A 17,635-nucleotide genomic window follows, 5' to 3' on the forward strand; every position below is an offset into this window, starting at 1 on the left:
TCCTGAAACATGTCGGTGGGTTTTTTGTATGAGTGCATGCTGCAGACATAAAAATGCCTTTGACAACATTTCAGTTATTTGCCATTAGTTGTTCCTGAAGCAAAATTTCTAGCACTAGGAAAATGACTCAATGAACAACTTTAAAGATCTTTTGAAAAAATCAGTTAAAAGTAGAGACCTTGCTGAATCTGGCTCAATATTTGTACATATGGAAACATTAGAGAATTTTAAATGCAAAAATGTGCATTGGTGAAATGCTGTGGTTATACAAATGTCAGGAAATTCAAAGTTACAGTTCCCATGACAACCATGACTCAGCCTACCACCTTTCATGTATGTAGCAGTTTGTATTACTATATGGTGTTATCATTAATACTTAATATGGAACACACAAAAAATCCATGTTAAATGAACACAATTAACATTGCAAAATCAAGCACTCAAAAGTTAGGAAATGCCAGAATTAAGGTTGCCTGTGCATTATTAATTTGGTTCCCTTGTGCATATGCATTATGATACAGTCTATCTATTACATGATCACGTTATTTTTTCCATAGGACTATCTCTTTCAGTGCATGCTTAATAAGTGGTTCTTCAATATTTTGTTTTCTCCTCATTGTTCAATAAGTGGCCCCATGCCTTGTTTACTACACACTATTCAAAGCCTAGTCTGAAGACAGAATTTTTAATTTCTCATTGGCTTTTTTCTGTGATGCTCATCACAATAGTATCTGATTGGTTCACAAACATTAATTTAAAAAAAGAAAAGGAGTACTTGTGGCAACTTAGAAACTAACGAATTTATTTGAGCATAAGCTTTAGTGAGCTACAGCTCACTTCATCGGATGCATTCAGTGGCTACAAAAGCTTATGCTCAAATAAATTGGTTAGTCTCTAAGGTGCCACAAGTACTTCTTTTCTTTTTGCGAATACAGACTAACACGGCTGCTACTCTGAAACCAAACATTAATTTAGTTTCACAACATTCCTGTGAGATGGTGTATTATTATCCCCCTTTTACAGATGGAAAGCTGAGGCACAGAGAGATTAAGATCAAAAGTGTCCCCTCATTTTGGGTACCCATTCTGAGATGCCTAGAACCAGGTTTTTCAAAGTCCTGGGCATTGTATAGCACTATGTAAGTTAAAAACACAGTCTCATTGTCTTCAGTTGCAGCTGTGAGTGCTTGACACTTCTGCAAATCAGACTCCAGTCTCAAGTCAGGCACCCACAAGATGAAGAACATACAAGTTTGGTTTTAGTGATTAGCCCAGCATCGCATAGGCACTGTGTGTTACAAGTAGGGTTAAAATCTAGTTCCCCAAGGCAGTATTCTACTGCCTTAATTATGAGATCATCCTTTCTCTTCCTATAATCCACTGTCTCATTCACTACATACAATTCCAGCTTTTGCAACAAATGAGGCAGGGTCCTACAGACAACGGTCTCCTTCGCTACACAGCCCCAATTCATTCCCAAAGCAGGTCCATACTGTCCACTAAATAAGGCAGGGGTCCTGTGCAGCAAATATTAAGTGGTCTTGTAATTAAAGACTGTATCATAATTCATATATACAAGGCCAAATTAAGTTGCACACGTGCCTTAATTAGGCATTTGTTGCTTTTCAGTGCTTGACTTTAGAACCTTAATGTTCTTTGAATCAAGTTTTTGTGTGTAATTTCCTAGGCTTTTAAAAAACAAATTGAAAAAACAGGAATTCCATCATTTGACATCATATTGACACCCACATGGTTCATCAGCAGGGTTGGAACCTTTAGATCAACCGCACAGACCTCTAGCAATCAATACTAGAGAGGGATGATATAGTTTGTCCATGGCTTTCACAAATATTTTCTGACAGCAATGGAAGAGTGAGACTCAGGAATCTTGTGTTCCATTGCAGACCTTGGAGGGGAGCGTACTGTACTGGTCACAAAGCCTTCTGCCATCTCCCCCCTCCAAGCTTGACCCTTTCTGCCCAATCTTCCCCAACATGTCTCCTTGTCACCTCTCATTGCTCACTCCAATTCCAGGCTCCTCAGCGGGCCAGTCCTAGTCTTCCCTTCTGGATTCCCAATCCCAATCTCCTTGCCCAGCCAGTCCCAGTCTCCCCTCAATATCCCAGTTTCCCGCTTCCCTTCCACTGCCAGCCTCCAGTCCCAGTGTTCCAGCCACTCTACACTCCATGTCCCAGTCTACTCTTCTGCTCTCAAAGGTCTTTTTCTTGTCCCCCCTCCATTTGAATCAGTCAGCTCCTTCCTCCTACTGTGAGGGAGACATTTAGAGAACAGGAAAGACAGTCTCCCTGGTTTCAGTTCCGTTGCTGGGACCTGCACCTAGCATGACCCAGAGCAGCAATTTCAGGGAAAGTCTTGCTTGGCCCCAGGCTGGAGCATGCCCAGTGTGGATGAACTCTTCTGAGATTTTTACTGTTAAACTAGCATGTGTATACTGCAGTTTTTCAGAGGCTTATAACTTGGCCAAATTTGAGTTGATTTTCACAGGGACAGCAAAAGACATCCCCTGTCAAATTTCTAGTTCCTGCTTCAAAGTATGGGGGCAAGAGAGGTTTTTTTTAAAAAAAAAATAAAAAGATAGCCGGAATTTTTTAACATGGGCAAAACAATGTATTTGTCCCTAGCCTCATTCTTGGCAACACTTGAAGCATGTTGGCTGAAATTGGGCGGGGGGGGGGGATTTCAGCCTAAAATAGACACCCCAACATAGAAAATTTCAGCTTAGGCAGTTAGTTTAACAAAGTTATAAGTAATTGAAAATAGGGCCTTATAAGGGGAAGTGCCAGACAATGTTAATAGTTAGTGCTACCAGCTCCACCAATAGCATGCGCCGTAAATTTAGCCAATATGGCCAGGTTATAATTGTAGGGAAGTCTATAATTTTCAGTTTCTCAATAAGTGCATAAGTTTAAGACTGCAACATCAAAACTGTATGATCAGTAATGAAAATGCCATAATTGTGCATTAATAAATATACCAAACTGTTCATTTTTCTTCAGTTTTTCAATGTTCTCTAATAACTAAGTTATGGTGTGATTTGCATTACATGATTGTTGGTTCACTTCTTCAGTAGTGGAAAGGAGAGGGTTTAAATACACCCAAGGCATTCACTAGTTGTCCAGTAACATACCCTATGTTGTAATTAATTTGTAATATTGTCTGTCAAGTTAAGGTAGACCAAAGCTATTGTGGTCTATTACATAGCTTCTCAAATGTGGGCACTTAAATTTACATACCAGAATAACAGGTTTCAGCACTCAAGCACTGATTGAGTCCCCTAAATAAACTATGATGATGATGGTAACATTCATAGGTTGATGCTCAGGTAGGGACTTAGGTGATCCAGCCAATACTAAAGCGCCTAAAATGTGTATTTAGGTGCTTAATTTTTAGGTATCTAATTTTAGGCTCCTAAATTGAGATTGTACTGAGAGTGCCCAGGTACTACCCTGATAGGCATTTTAGAAATAGATATCTATTAATACGTGTGGTCCCTGGTATATGTCTCCCCTTATGCGTCGTTTCACGTATCCATTGCTCATCAATAGGAGAATGTGTTCCGATTCACATCGGTCCCGAACTGCATCTCCGTCACATCACCTTTCGTGTGGCTTTTTGCTTCCCCCAGTGTTCAAGAGGCGCTGGGAGGGAGGGGGCGGAACTGGGTGGGAAGAGGTGGGGCGGGGAGAGGTCAGGAAGAGGCGGGGTGACCAATTATTTCTTATGGGGAAAAATTCCCCCATATCCGTCATTTCAGTATCCGTCGCCCTTTTCAGGAACACAACCCCAACATATACCAGGAACTCCCTGTAATACATTCAACATTTTGTTTGTCATCAATATTTTCATAGAACAATTCTAGAAGATGTTATCCTCATTGTAATTCAAATAATTGTATTTTTCGTCTTACCTTCTTACAACTGGCTAGATTGCCTTACAATAATGATTTTGGTCTATTATGATTTTAAAAAAAGGTTGTGGAGCAGTTTTTAAACTAAGGTCTGGGGGAAAGCCGACAGGTGCGGAGGAGCACGTGGTTCGGACAAAGACATCTCTTAAGGGAGGATCTATTAATAGAGATTCTCCATGTCCTAGTAAGTAGGAGAGGATGGAAGATGATAAAATACAGGTGGGATCTGATGAGAAGCAGTCAAATGAAAAAGAAAAAAAAGTCCCATTCAATTACATTAGCAGACAGCTAAAAAGTGACAAGTTTTTAAAGTGCTTATATACCAATGCTAGAAGTCTAAATAATAAGATGGGTGAACTAGAGTGCCTCACATTAAATGAGGATAGCGATATAATAGACACAAAACAGAAACTGGTGGAATGAGGATAATCAATGGGACACAGTAATACCAGGGTACAAAATATATTGGAAAGCCAGAACAGGTCGTGCTGGTGAGGAATGGCACTATATGAGAAAGAAAGCATAAAATCAAATGAAGTAAAAATCTTAAATGAACGAAACTGTACCGTAGAGTCTCTATGGATAGTAATTCTATGCTCTAATAATAAGAATATAGCAGTAGAGATATATTACTGATCACCTGACCAGGATGGTGATAGTGACTGTGAAATGCTCAGGGAGATTAGAGAGGCTATTAAAATAAAAAACTCAATAAAAATGGGGGATTTCAACTATCCCCATATTGACTGGGTACATGTCACTTCAGGACGTGCTGCAGAGATAAAGTTTCTTGACACCTTAAATGACTGTTTCGTGGAGCATCTAGTCCTGGAACCCACAAGAGGAGAGGCAATTCCGGATCCTGTGTTCTCCTAAGTGGAACACAAGATCTGGTCTAAGAGGTGAATATAGCTGGACCGTTCGGTAATAGTTACCATAATATAATAAAATGTAACATCTCTGTGGTGGGGAAAAAATCCACATCAGCAGAACACTGTAGCATTTAATTTCAGAAAGGGGAACTACACAAAAATGAGGAGGTTAGTTAAACAGAAATTAGAAGGTACAGCGCCAAAAGTAAAATCCCTGCAAGCTGCATAGAAACTTTTAAAGACACCATAGTAGAGGTTCCACTTAAATGTATAACCCAAATTAAAAAACGTAGAGAACGAAAAATGTGCCACCATGGATAAACAAAAGAAGCAGTGAGAAGCAAAAAGGCATCCTTTAAAAAGTGGAAGTTAAATCCTAGTGAGGAAAATAGAAAGGAGCATAAAGTCTGGCAAGTGAAGTCTAAAAAATATAATTGGGAAGGTCAAAAAAGAATTTGAAGAACAGCTAGCCAAAGACTCAAAAAATAATATCAAAAACATTTCTAAGTATATCAGAAGCAGACAGCCTGCTAAACAACCAATGGGGCCACTGGATGATCGAGATGCTGAAGGAGCTCTCAAGGACTATAAGGCCATTGCAGAGAAACTAAATGAATTCTTTGCATCGGTCTTCACAGCTGAGGCTGTGAGGGAGATTCCCAAACCTGAGCCATTCTCTTTAGGTGACAAACCTGTGGAACTGTCCCAGATTGAGGTGTCATTAGAGGAGGTTTTGGAACAAATTGATAAATTATACAGTAATAAGTCACCAGGACCAGATGGTATTCACCCAAGAATTCTGAAGGAACTCAAATGTGAAATTGCAGAACTACTAACTGTAGTTTGTAACCTATAATTTAAATCAGCTTCTGTATCAAATGACTGGAGGATAGCTAATCTGATGCCAATTTTTAAAAAGGGCTCCAGAGGTGATCCTGGCAATTACAGGCCTGTAAACCTGACTTCAGTACAGGGCAAACTGTTTGAAACTATAGTAAAAAATAAAATTGTCAGACATGTAGATGAACATAATTTGTTGGGAAATAGTCAACATGGTTTTTGTAAAGGGAAATCATACCTCACCAATCTACTAGAATTCTTTGAGGGGATCAACAAGCATGTGGACAAGGGGGATGCAGTGGAAATAGTGTACTTAGATGTTCAGAAGGCCTTTGACAAGGGCACTCACCAAAGGCTCTTAAGCAAGTAAGATGTCATGGGTTACGAGGGAAGATCCTCTCAGAAATTGGTAATTGGTTAAAAGATAGGAAACAAAGGCTAGGAATAAATGGTCAGCTTCAGAATGGGGAGTGGTAAATAGTGGTGTCCCTGTACTGGGACCAGTCCTATTCAACATATTCATAACTGATCTGGAAAAAGGGGTAAACAGTGAGGTGGCAAAATTTGCAGATGATACAAACTACTCAAGATAGTTAAGTGCCAGGCAGATTGCAAAGAACTACAAAAGGATCTCTCAAAACTGGGTGACTGGGCAACAAAATGGCAGATGAAATTCAATGTTGATAAATGCAAAGTAATGCACATTAGAAAATATAATTCCAACTATACATATAAAATGATGGGGTCTGAAATCTTGGAATCATTGTGGATAGTTCTTTGAAAACATCCACTCAATGTGCAGCAGCAGTCAAAAAAGCGAGCAGAATGTTGAGCATCATTAAGAAAGGGATAGATAATAAGACAGAAAATATATTGCCTCTGTATAAATCCATGGTATGCCCACATCTTGAATGCTGCATGCAGATGTTCTTGCCCCATCTCAAAAAAGATATATTCAAATTGGAAAAGGTTTAGAAAAGGGCAGAAAAATTATTAGGGGTATGGAATGGCTTCCGTATGAGGAGAAATTAATAAGACTGGGACTTATCAGCTTGGAAAAGAGACAACTATGGGGGGATATGACTGAGGTCTATAAAATCATGATTGGTATGGAGAAAGTAAATAAGGAAGTGTTATTTACTCTTTGTCATAACACAAGAACTAGGGGGTCACCAAACGAAATTAATAGGCAGCAGATTTAAAACAAACAAAAGGAAGTATTTCTTCATACAGTGCTAAGTTAACCTGTGGAACTCTTTGCCAGAGGATATTATGAAGGCCAAGACTATATAACAGATTAAAAAAAGAACTAGATAAATTCGTGGAGGATAGGTCCATCAATGGCTATTAGCCAGGATGGGCAGGGATGGTGTCCCTAGCCTCTGTTCGCTAGAAGCTGAGAATGAGTTTCAGGGAATGGATCACTTGATGATTACTTGTTCCATTCATTCCCTTTAGGGCACGTTGCATTGGCCACTGTCGGAAGACAGGATACTGGGCTCGGTGGACCTTTGGTCTGACCCAGTCTGGCCGTTCTTACGATTCGAGTTTTTTAATAGTTTGATTTAAAAAATATAAACAGTATATTTAAACAGCAATGGAAAATAGAATCTTGATATTATGTAATCTATTTGTCTTGAACATTTTACATTGCTTGTATTGTTTCTCTTCATAAGAACAACACATGCAATTTGAAATGTTCAAAACAAATAAATTACATAATAGTCTCAAACAGATACTACTTTCATTAAAAGATGAAGTCACTTTGGCTCTCCTAAAATGTTCATGGAGAAAAAATGCATTTTATGGAGGAAGAATTGCAGGGTTTTTTTATTCTGATAAAGTAATCCTGCAAAAGTACTGTTCCATTTTAGAACTGATATTTTAGAGAATTGATTATTTCTGCAATTGTAATCCTATCAAGGCAGTTATACTGTTAATTTCATATATAAATATAAATTCAAAATGAGTGATATTAAAATAAAAGTTCAAACTTATAACTTCAGCACATAATTTTCGAATTTGTAAAATATACTGTATGGCTAGGTTTGTTTGAGGGAGTATTAAAAACATTTGCATCTTGTCTTCATTTTCATGCTGTATACTATAAGGAGTTACAGTGGGGATGAATTTGTCCAATAATGTTTGTAATAAACTGCAGTGAAACTTAATAGTGGACTTTTAAAAATATAAACACTGTAAATGTTAGCAAGTGTTTAGTTTTGGCTGTGCATCCACTGTTTGACTTTAGCCACCTGAAGAAATGGGATTATGTGAATTAGTAGAGAGAATTTAGGAAGAGTTTTATATTCCAGATCAGATAACTATCTCTTCTTCTTTGACTGATGATCTCTATCTGTATTCCACGGTGGGTAGGTTCACATGCGCTCCATGCACCAGAGACTCTTAAGATTTTTGCTAGCAATATCAGTTGGTCTTCACCTGCACCATTCTCCTCCCCATGCCCTGTTCTAGGGCATAAGGGGCTGTGCAGCCCAACTCCAGTTCCTTTCTACCATTCATGGTCTGAGACTGGAACCCTTCAGTGTCGTCTTCAGCATTTTATCTGTAAATAGTCTTTACTTGTTCATTGTAGTTTTAGATAATTTCTTAGTTTTAGCTAACTAAGGGTAAGTTTAGGGTCCTCTCCCCTCACACCCCATGCCCCCCTCAAAGGAATGAGTAATATGTCTGAGAGCCCAGGATCCCAGGAGTCAAGAACTGGGATTCCTGCACCAAGGCAGTCCTCCTGAGCGATGACCACCAAAAGGGCTTCTAATGTCTTGTAGAAGCTTCCATTCCCTCGAAGAGCAGCATTCGCCAATACTTTCCCAGCCAAACCTGTCAAACCTATGAGTACAGGCTTAGAAGATTAGGGGATCAAGCAGCGAGGCCCCACTCTGACCCAGACTAGGTAAGCCTCCATGTGCAGTATGCAGCAGCATTGAGACAGTGTTCCTCCAAGCATGATGACCTCCAGTTCTGGAGCTGAAAGGAGTAGAGCTAAAGACTCTTCTACTCAGGGACATGAGGAAGGTAGGAAACACTCTCAGAAGAACAAGCACAGTGTTCCCCCCTCTTCTTCTTTCCATTCCCAACCTCCCGCTAAGAAACACCTTTTTGGGGGACCTTTAAGAGCTGTGAATCACTCCAGTTACTGCATCCATCTACCCAAGATCCCAGTACCCAAATTGGTGGCCGTCAGGCTCATCTCTCCCCATTCTCTCAAGCCTGGCAGATGAAACACAAATGGGTCCTCAACATAGTTCATACCAACTACACCATAGAGTTCTTCTCCCCTCACCTTCCAAAACCTCTTTCCTCATCCATCTTCAGGGACCACTTTCAAGAGAGAATGCTCATTCAAGAGGTATACTCCCTCTGTCATCAAGAAGCCATAGAGTTGGTACCTCCTCAACACCAGGGAAAGGGTTTTTATTCTAAATATTTCTTTATCCCCAAAAAAGAAGAGAGAATGGAGACCCATCTTAGACGCAGAAAGTTCAATGTGTATCCACAAATTGAGGTTCAGAATGGCTCACCCCAGTATCCCTCACTGAACAATGGCAACTGGTTCACAGCTGTCAATGTGAAAGTTGCCTACATCCGCATAGAAGATTCCTGAGGTTCCCTGTAGGTCTGAACCACTGTCAACAGAGGATGCTCCTTTTTGGCCTTGTTACAGTGCCAAGGGTATTTAGAAAGGTGCTATCAGTTATGGCAGCTCATTTCCATTACCAGGAATCATCAGTTTTTCCCTACTTTGATGACTGGTTATTGATGGGGAGATCTCATCAGGAGGTACTGACAACAACCGCATCTCTGCTCAGTCTTCTTCACTTGCTGGGACTCTGCATAAACACAGAAAAGTCTGTCTTAGTACCTGTGCAGACTGTAGAGTTCATTGGGGCAACACTAGACTCTCTAAGTGCCAAAGCATATCTTCCTCAGGGCAGAGTCCAGTCTACAAAGGACCTTGTCAGTCAATACAGTTGAGCTCCCAGATGTCAGTCTGATCATGTCTCGTCCTTCTAGGTCATATGGGTTCCTGTCCTAGGAGACACCCTTTATGAGTCTTCACCTTCATTGTCTACAGGCTTGGTTTCGGTCGTTATACATGCTGAGCAGACACAGTATAGACAAACTAGTCTCACTTCCCCTCAGAGTGCGAGCTTCTCTAGCCTGCAGGATGTGGGTACAGGGAACAAGTGTGTGGGGGAAGAAGTCCTTTCACTACTCCCCACCTGAGGAGACATTGATCATGGATGCCTCTTTACTGGGTTGGGGTGCTCATATAGACAAGCATATAGTGCAGGAAACATGGAGTCCTCGAGTTGTGGGTGAACAAAAACCTCCTAGAACTACAAGATGTTTGTGAGACCTGCAAGTAATTCATATAAATCCTGCATGTTAAAGTGATGTTAGACAACAGTGTTCTACATCAACAAACAAGGAGAAGCAAGGTCGACCCCTTATATATAGGAACTGTCAATCTTTGGAACTGGTATATTCACCACCAAATCTGTATTAGCAGTGCACCTCCCAGAGATATAAAACACACTGGCAAACAGCCTCAGCAGACATTTCTCCAAGGACCACGAATGACAGCTGCATGACTCCATGGTACAGAACATATTTCGGCAGTGCTAGTCTCGGTTTTGTGATCTGCTTGCATCTCAAGAGAAAAGAAAATGCCCAATCTGCTGTTCCAGAGGGCTCAAAGTCAGGACTCCATGGAAGAGACACTTCTAGTTCCTTGATTGGGAAAGCTAACGTACACCTTCCCTCCCATTCCATGTCTAGCTTTCATTCTGAGGAAGATCAAGCAGGATAGAGCAGTGGTCATCCTAATTTCTCCCAGATGGCTCAGAAAATTGTGGTTCCCCAATATTCTTCAGATGTTAGCGTGCCTAACCGTCAGTATTGAATTCTTCCTGGACCTATTGACCCAAGTGAAGTGAAAGGTCAGGATCCGAATATAGCTTCCCTCCATCTGACAGCCAGATATTTCGATACCTTCTCTTATTAAGCTAAATAGATTGAGCTTTTTGAATATCACTATAAAGCCTGTTTTCTATTCCTTTAATCATTCACATGTTTTTTTTCTCCGAACCCTCTCCAATTTATCAACATCCTTCTTGAACTGTGCATGCCAGAACTGAACACAGTGTTCCAGCAACAGCTGCACCAGTGCCAAGCATAGAGGTAAAATAACCTCTTTACTCCTTCTCGGTTCTTCCGTAGTCTTACATCACAGGATCACATTTGCTCTTTTGGCCGCACCACCACACTGAGAGCGAATAATTATCCACCATGACCCCCAAATCTTTTTTCTGAGAATCGCTGCTTCCCAGGACATCCTGTAAATACAGCCTACAGTCTTTGTTCCTAGATGTGTACATTTACCTTTAGCCATGTCAAAATGCATATTGTTTGTTTGCACCCACTTTACCAAACGTTCCAAGAGAATTCTGAATCAACTTGTCCCCTTCATTATATACTACTCTCCCAATTTTTGTGTCATCTGCAAATTTTATTAGTGATGATTACCTGTTTTCTTCCTGGTCATTGATAAAAATGTTAAATAGCATAGGGCTAAGAACCAGTCCCTGTGGGACCCCCTGGGAAACACACCTGCTTGATGACAATTCTCTGTTTACAGTTACATTTTGAGATCTGTCAGTTAGCCAGTTTTTAATCCATTTAATATATACCTTGTTATTTTTATATCATTCTAGTTTTTTAATCAAAATGTCATGTTATACCAAGTGAAATGCCTTACAAAAGTCTAAGTATATTATATCAACACTATCACCTTTATCAGCCAAAACTAGTAATCCCATTAAAAAAACAGGTTAGTTTGACAGAACCTATTTTCCATAAATCCATTAATTACATTATCCTGCTTTAGTTCATTTTTAATAGAGTCCCATATCTGTCTCCATTATCTTGCTAAGGATTGATGTCAGGCTGACAGGCCTATAATTATGTGGGTCATCACATTTAACCCTTTTAAAAATTGGCATAAAATTAGCTTTCTTCCAGTCTTCTGGATCTTCCCCAGTGCACCAAGACTTAATTAAAATCGACATTAACAGTCCAGCAAGCTCCTCAGACAGCTCTTTAGCTCTTGGATGCAAGTTATTTAGACCTGCCAATTTTCAGCTGTCTGATTTCAGTAACTTCTGTTTAACATCCTGCAGAGATACTAGTGAAATGGACAGAGTGTTATCACCATATGATGAGACTATGTCATCTATTTTCCCCCCAAATACAGAACAGAAATATTGATTGAATATTTTTGCCTTTTCTAAATTGTTATTGATAATTGTACCATTTTCATCTAGTAATGGACCAATACTATTGTCAGGATTCTTTTTGTTCCTAATATATTTTAAAAATTCCTTCTTTTTGTCCTTAACCCTGCTAGCCATACACTTCTCTTTGTGTTCCTTTGCTTCCCCTATCCCTTTTCTACAATTCCTAACTTCTGATTTATATTCATTACTTCCCCTTCCTTCTATTTGTAATATATTATTTTTTTAATAGCTGCCTTCACTTCTGCTCTAAACCAGGTCAGTTTTTTAAACAGCACAGCCTTCTTCCTCAATTGTGGGATTATGTTTTTTGGATATTTAGTAAGGTGTTCTTAAATTCTTCCCAATTATCATTCACATTTTCTAATTAAATTAAATTAAATTCTCCCTCTCAGCTGATTTGGCTCCTAATTGTTTTCAGCTTTCTGAAATTGTCCCTATTAAAGCACCAAGTATATATTACTGGTCTGGACATTATTCTGCTTGTATATCATAAATCTGAATAAGTCATGATCACTTCTGCCTAAACGACCATTAATTTTTAGTTCAGTGATCAGTTCCTCTTTATCTGGTTAGAACAAGGTCTAATAAAGAATTCCCCTATGTGGGTACAACACTTTTTGTGTTAGGAAATTGTCTTCTATAATATTGAAAATTGCAAGGATGTTTTAGTACTGGTAGCCTGAAACCTCCAGTGTATGTCACTCAAATTGATGTCCCCCATGATCACGCAGGGTCGTTCCCCCCTTCCCCCCCCCCAATACTATAGATAGGTGTTTTAGGATGCAGTCATCCTGTTCCTTTATGTGATTTGGAGGTCTGTAGCAAGCACCAACTAATAGCCCATCTTGTGCTTTATCTTTTAGGACACTGATCCAAAAGCATTCAAGATCATGTTCTTCTGAGTTATTACTGACTCGGAAACAGTGGCACTCTCTCTTGCCTTTTGCCCACTCAGTCCTTCCTAAATGCTTCCTCTAAACACACATACAAATTCTGAAGTCGCCATCATTAACAATATCAAAATTAAATGAACTCCCATCCGTAACTCTTTCCCAGAATCTCTACTCTTCCCATAGTCATACTCCCTTCTCAATGAAATGCCTGAGTGAATAAATGAGCTCTGCAGTAAGCCTTGAAGATCAACAGATGTGAGCTCTGAACAGGAGAGGGTGCAAATTCCAGAGTTAAGAACTTTCCATCAAGAACACCCTGCCTTCTTTTCCTAGAGGTACAAATGTAGGAACTGGTAGCAAAAGAGTGATCTGAGCTGCCAAAGTAATACAGATAGAGGTAGGGAGGAATCTCCCTGTAATGAGGACTCAAAATGGTACAAGGCTGTGTAAACACAAATCAACATCTTCAATTGCACCTGGAAGCAGATAGAAAGCCAGTTCTACTTATGGAGAACAGATGTTTTACACTCACACACATATTCCCTACTGTTGTCACCTCTAAGTAAGCAGGCAGAGAAATGGTTGCTATTTGTCGAGCTAAATGAAATTGAAAATATACTGATGGCTACTGATGACACTTGATGATCCCTGTATTGTGAACTTCCTTGATGAAGAAAGGAGTACTGGTATTCTCTCCCAGTGATTCCTACTGCATTACTACCATCATCTCTATCTTGTGTATTAAGCTTCAACAGACTTGCTCTCATCCAGTACACAGTCTTCCCCCAGGCATTGAGAAATCAAAGAGAATATATGTAGCTACAGCTAGAGAGAGAGAGTGAGAGCACATGCAAGATTAAGATAACAAGTCTAATTCACAGTTGCTTGAACCTCTTCCACCATGTCCAGAATCTTGGTGAGCAAAACAGACTGAAACATCACTGATAATATAGTGTATTTGTCTCCTATCAGCATAGACCCACTACCAGACCGGTAGCCAGTCCAATCAGAATACAATTTATCTTATCCTTGAACAAAATTGAAAATTTTGTAGTGTTATGCCTTTGTTCTGTTCCATAGTTCCATAATCACTAGGGTTTTTTGTAGCAGAAACTGATGAATTAAAAATGATTATTTTGGAAGTCTACAGATTCATTACATTTTATGAGAGTAAATAATTTAGTCAAGCAATAATCATTATTTTAAAAATGTTTCCACATTATAGCCATGTATCTTGCATACTGGCCTGACAGCCATGATTCCTGATCTCTTAAAAATGTTGATGTTAAAAGGCTTTTAGCACAGCAGATTGGTTTTATTTATAATTTTAATCTGATTTTAATTATTGTATGTTTTTAGTTTTTTAATCTGGATTTTTTTTGTTTTTGTTTTGTTTTGTTTTGTTTTTGGAAACACCGAGGATATTTTGTTGATAGATGGTGTTATACATTTAAGTGATTTATTTTTATCATTTTATTTTAAAAAAATCCATCATTCCTTGACTCTAGCGAATAAACTTAATTTCTTCTACAATTCTTTTAATCAGCCTCTGATATAGTAGTTAACTAAGACAATGATGTCTCTTTCTCTAAGAAAAAAACTTTTTTTACATTAATATATATTGTCCAAGTCATAAAATCATAGAAATTAGCTGCTGAAAGTGAATAAATCATCTAGTCTGTCCCAAGGTGGCAATGCAAAATTCAATGTTATTTGTTTGTTTAACATTTCCAAAGATAACGTCCAGTCTTTTAAGCGGAGGTAGACTGAAAGAAATACAATGAATGCCGGTTGGTAGCTAGCAGGCAAGAATATATAGTTACCTATTAAACATCTTCCTATGCTAATCTGCCTTCTAGTCAGAAAACATGTTATTACCTCTCCAGGAAGCTCAATAGTTAATGAGTGGTATTCTGGATAGAAACAGATGCATGTCTAGGAGTCAAGCTATCGATGAGAGACTGCCTTTGAGGGAGTCTGAAACACTTATTTATCTTTGAAATACCTCCATATGCTGATCTACCTTCTAGGCAGAGAAAACCATTATCTGCTGCAGCTTTGGTCAAATACTGCTTTCCAAGCCAGCTTGAAAGAACATATTATTGGGAAACCTGAGATCTACCATATAGGTAGATTTCCTATTATGAATGCAAGATTGTCAGTGAAAACAAATTCTCGTGCTTTTGACACTTTTTTTTTTAATTATTGCTCTATCAGTTTAATTAAATGCCAAATGATTTAGCTGGCATTCACTGTAAAACCATTAGTCCTATTAAGACATTAATTTAAAGGCTCACAAGGTCTATTTCCCACTTTAGCAGAAGGTGATTGAGAAAGTGATCACAGAGCAACGCCAGAGGTACCTGAACCATCAGAATGTTCCTTTCTCTAAAATGAACAACATGGTCTTGTTTCTTTAACCCTCAGTCTTCCTTCCCCCGTTCTCTCCATGCTTGTTTATTGTAAATATTCATTGCATCATGTCATAGAATCATAGAATATCAGGGTTGGAATGGACCTCAGGAGGTCATCTAGTACAACTCCCTGCTCAAAGCAGGACCAATCCCCAACTAAATCCCAGCCAGGGCGTTGTCAAGCCTGACCTTAAAAACCTAAAAGGAAGGAGATTCCACCACCTCCCTATGTAATGCATTCCAGTGCTTCACCACCCTTCTAGTGAAAAAGTTTTTCCTAATAAGCAACCTAAACCTCCCCCACTGCAACTTGAGACCATTACTCCTTGTTCTGTCATCTGCTACCACTGAGAGCAGTCTAGATCCATCCTCTTTGGAACCCTCTTTCAGGTCATTGAAAGCAGTTATCAAATCCCCCCTCATTCTTCTCTTTTGCAGACTAAATAATCCCAGTTCCCTCAGCCTCTCCTTATAAATCATGTGCTCCAGCCCCCTAATCATTTTTGTTGCCCTCCGCTGAACTCTTTCCAATTTTTCGACGTCCTTCTTGTAGCGTGGGGCCCAAAACTGGACACAGTACTCCAGATGAGGCCTCACCAATGTCAAATAGAGGGGAACGATCACATCCCTCGATCTGCTCGCAATGCCCCTACTTATAGAGCCCAAAATGCCATTAGCCTTCTTGGCAACAAGGGCACACTGTTGACTCATAACCAGCTTCTCGTTCACTGTAACCACTAGGTCCTTTTCTGCAGAACTGCTGCCTAGCCATTCGGTCCCTAGTCTGTAGCGGTGCATGGGATTCTTCCGTCCTAAGTGCAGGACTCTGCACTTGTCCTTGTTGAACCTCATCAGATTTCTTTTGGCCCAGTCCTCTAATTTGTCTAGGGCCCTCTGTATCTGATCCCTCCCCTCCAGCATATCTACCACTCGTCCCAGTTTAGTGTCATCTGCAAACTTGCTGAGGGTACAATCCACACCATCCTCCAGATCATTAATGAAGATATTGAACAAAACTGGCCCCAGGACCGACCCTTGGGGCACTCCGCTTGATACTGGCTGCCAACTGGACATGAAGCCATTGATCAGTACCCGTTGAGCCTGATGATCTCTGTCCACTTTGTAGTCCATTCATCCAGCCCATACTTCTTTAACTTGCTGGCAAGAATACTGTAGGAGATCGTATCAAAAGATTTGCTGAAGTCAAGGAATAACACGTCCACTGCTTTCCCCTCATCCACAGAGCCAGTTATCTCATCATAGAAGGCAATTAGATTAGTCAAGCATGACTTGCCCTTGGTGAATCTATGCTGATTGTTCCTGATCACTTTCCTCTCCTCTAACTACTTCAGAATTGATTCCTTGAAGACCTGCTCCATGATTTTTCCATAGACTGAGGTGAGGCTGACTGGCCTGTAGTTCCCAGGATCCTTCCTCCTTCCTGTAGTTCCTCCTCCTTCCCTTTTTTAAAGATGGGCACTACATTACCCTTTTTCCAGTCGTCTGGGACCTCCCCTGATCGCAGTGAGTTTTCAAAGATAATGGCCAATGGCTCTGCAATCCCATCCACCAACTCCTTTAGCGCTTTCAGATGCAGCGCATCCGGCCCCGTGGACTTGTGCTCGTCCAGCTTTTCTAAATAGTCCTGAACCACTTCTTTCTCCACAGAGGGTCGGTCACCTCCTCCCCATGCTGTGCTGCCCAGTGCAGTAGTCTGGAAGCTGACCTTGTTCGTGAAGACAGAGGCAAAAAAAGCACTGAGTACATTAGCTTTTTCCACATCCTCTGTCACTAGGTTGCCTCCCTCATTCAGTAAGGGGCCCACACTTTCCTTGACTTTCTTCTTGTTGCTAACATACCTGAAGAAACCCTTCTTGTTACTCTTAACATCTCTTGCTAGCTGCAACTCCAGGTGTGATTTGGCCTTCCTGATTTCACTCCTGCATGCCGGAGCAATATTTTTATACTCCTCCCTGGTCATTTGTCCAATCTTCCACTTCTTGTAAGCTGCTTTTTTGTGTTTAAGATCAGCAAGGATTTCACTGTTAAGCCAAGCTGGTCGCCTGCTGTATTTACTATTCTTTCTACACATCGGGATGGTTTGTTCCTGTAACCTCAATAAGGATTATTTAAAATACAGCCAGCTCTCCTGGACTCCTTTCCCCCTCATGTTATTCTCCCAGGGGATCCTGCCCATGAGTTCCCTGAGGAAGTCAGTCTGCTTTTCTGATGTCCAGGGTCTGTATTCTGCTGCTCTCCTGTCTTCCCTGTGTCAGGATCCTAAACTCGACCATCTCATGATCACTGCCTCCCAGGTTCCCATCCACTTTTGCTTCCCCTACTAATTCTTCCTGTTTTGTGAGCAGCAG

At 40.1% G+C, this 17,635-nt stretch overlaps 3 protein-coding genes across 9 annotated transcripts in view; 2 read left to right on the forward strand and 1 right to left on the reverse strand.

Annotated features, from left to right (window-relative positions):
* Positions 1-17,635, reverse strand: part of ORC4 (origin recognition complex subunit 4) — a 407,571-nt gene that overhangs the window by 327,649 nt on the left and 62,287 nt on the right. The gene's annotated exons all lie outside the window — the stretch shown is intronic.
* MBD5 (methyl-CpG binding domain protein 5) overlaps positions 1-17,635 on the forward strand; it is a 269,324-nt gene that overhangs the window by 240,972 nt on the left and 10,717 nt on the right. The window lies entirely within an intron of this gene.
* The window catches only part of EPC2 (enhancer of polycomb homolog 2), a 159,739-nt gene continuing 155,362 nt past the window's right edge, over positions 13,259-17,635 (forward strand). Inside the window, exon 1 of the mRNA XM_073305427.1 lies at positions 13,259-13,262. The gene's annotated coding sequence lies outside the window, so the exon portion shown is untranslated. The remainder of the gene's footprint in view (positions 13,263-17,635) is intronic.

Source organism: Lepidochelys kempii, chromosome 11, assembly GCF_965140265.1.
Source record: "Lepidochelys kempii isolate rLepKem1 chromosome 11, rLepKem1.hap2, whole genome shotgun sequence".
Taxonomy (NCBI): domain Eukaryota; kingdom Metazoa; phylum Chordata; order Testudines; family Cheloniidae; genus Lepidochelys; species Lepidochelys kempii.